Source organism: Panthera onca, chromosome B2 (genome assembly GCF_046562875.1).
Source record: "Panthera onca isolate mPanOnc1 chromosome B2, mPanOnc1 haplotype 2, whole genome shotgun sequence".
Classification (NCBI taxonomy): Eukaryota; Metazoa; Chordata; class Mammalia; order Carnivora; family Felidae; genus Panthera; species Panthera onca.
In genome coordinates, this window is record NC_138343.1 from 3,313,635 (window position 1) to 3,315,725 (window position 2,091).

Consider the following 2,091-nt stretch of genomic DNA (forward strand, 5'->3'; position numbering starts at 1 on the left):
GACAAACCAGGGACTGATACCACATCGTGTAACAAGTGCTGTTAATAACACGGAAATAACCCCAGGAATCCTGGGTGTATTCCGGGAGCTGCAAAGCCAGTCTTGAGGCGTCGGCAAAAGCTTCCAGAAGGAGGTAATGGGTGGCATCCGAACTGAGACCCAAAGCACAAGCAGGGGCTGGCAAATGGGGAAAGGGGAAGGAGTTCTAGGGTGACCGCGCCTGCAAAGCGGAGAAGCAAGGGAGGACGTGAGACAACAGGGAGGTCACTGTCCCCGTGCGCTCCAGCCTCGCTGTCACACTCTCCTGCTGAAGGACTGGGTCTCTTCCACGATTTCTTTGGGGGGGGGGGGGCGGTGAGGGGGAGGGGGGGTAACGAATTCCACATGCTCGTCCGTTACATCTCCCACTAAGGCAGGTGCAAATAGAACACAACCCACAGCGGGTGTTTTTAACACAGATTTGGGGTCGCAGGAAATAACATCAGATTTCAATGCTTATACCTGTCTTTGGTTCCTAGAAGCGTATGGTAGGAAGATCAAGAAAGACCAAATGCAAAATGACAGTATTGGGATAAAGTTCCATGGGAGACATGAAGTGGAAATAACGAGTTCAAGGGGATAAAGGATCCAAGTAAACTCTTCCACGGAAGATTAAAGAAGGGGTCTCTCTCTCTCACAAGGGATATCGCTAAGTATATTTTTAATCTTTATTTAATTATCTGTGAGAGAGACAGCGCAAGCAAGGAGTGGCAGAGAGCAAGAGAGAGAATCCAAAGCAGGCCCCGCTGCCAGCACGGAACCCCTTGCGGGGCTTGAACATACATCCTGTGAGATCAGGACCTGACCTCAACTCTGCCACTTAACCAACTGAGCCGCTCAGGTGCCCGGAGGCACGTGGCTAAGTATTAAGTTACCTTTTAGATTTCTTTGATACAAGTCACAACACCCTTTGGAAGAATTTAAACATGTGAAGAAAAATGTTACATGTCCACTGAAAAAAATGCGACAGGGAATACTAAATTGCCAACATTCTTTCAGGGGTTAAGAACACCAGCCCAGGGTACAAAGTAGGGCCACTCACAGTCACCACGACATTTCTCTTCCTTTTTAATGACTCATTTTTCTCTTACAGCAAGAAAAAAAAATTGGCAGATGCTCCCAAATTTCTCAGATTCTTACCATCGTTCTCCCCTGGTTGCTTTTCACATTTCTTGTTCTTTGTTAGTTATTTATATTTTTATTGTGTCTTTGTTCCTCTTTGTATCCTTTTTGGTTATTTCTCGGTGCCCCGTAAACAAGGGGTTAAAGATTTCACTAAGCATTCCATAAATATTTACTGGAAACAATCGGTTGCTTTTGTTCATCTTCCCCTTCTACAACTGTACTCAAATAAGGATTGTTTTCTGGATGTATATTCCTTCTCTGTTGTTTTCTAGATGTACATTCCTTCTCTACCTACAGAAAACATAAACAAGTGCTGAGTGAACTGACTATAGAGATTAAACGCCTGTTCAGCTGCCTTTCCTGAATGCAAGAATGAATCGACCACACTGTTGAGCTGAAGTAGTTTCGATCTTATTTATGCATCTGGAGAGAGATGTGCTCCAAGAGCCTGGGTAGCTCAGTTGGCAGAGCATCAGACTTTTAATCTGAGGGTCCAGGGTTCAAGTCCCTGTCCAGGCAGTATGGCCCTTGTTTTCCCTAGGGGTCTGAAGGTTCTTCAGGTTTTTGTCCTTCAGAGAAGGTTAAGTTTGGGTTCAAGTTAGACAACTTTTACCTGTCCCAAGTAAAACCTTACCCAGTAGCCAAGTTTGCTATTTATTCTATTCCAAGCAGAAGACAACTTTAGCACTTTTTAATAGATTTCCCAGGAACACAGTACAAAATGTTCAAAAGTCCATGGAGTGTAAGAAAACTATCCTCTAGACTTGGGTGTTTTAGAAAAGGAACTGGAAACCATATTTACGGAGTAAGGTGTTCACCGTGTCAAACCCCAGGACCTTCAGGTTTTCTGTCCTTTGTGCTCACAACTGAGCCCCTTGGCAGGTGAGGAGAGTCTCTGCCAAATCCCCCTGACGTCACTTTGTTTTT

The 2,091-nt window shown here is 44.9% G+C and overlaps 1 non-coding gene across 1 annotated transcript; it reads left to right on the forward strand.

Moving 5' to 3' along the window:
* The first annotated feature begins 1,610 nt into the window (after positions 1–1,610).
* TRNAK-UUU (transfer RNA lysine (anticodon UUU)) lies at positions 1,611–1,683 on the forward strand. Its single transcript has one exon. It is a non-coding gene; the product is annotated as a tRNA-Lys (tRNA).
* The last annotated feature ends 408 nt before the right edge of the window (positions 1,684–2,091 follow it).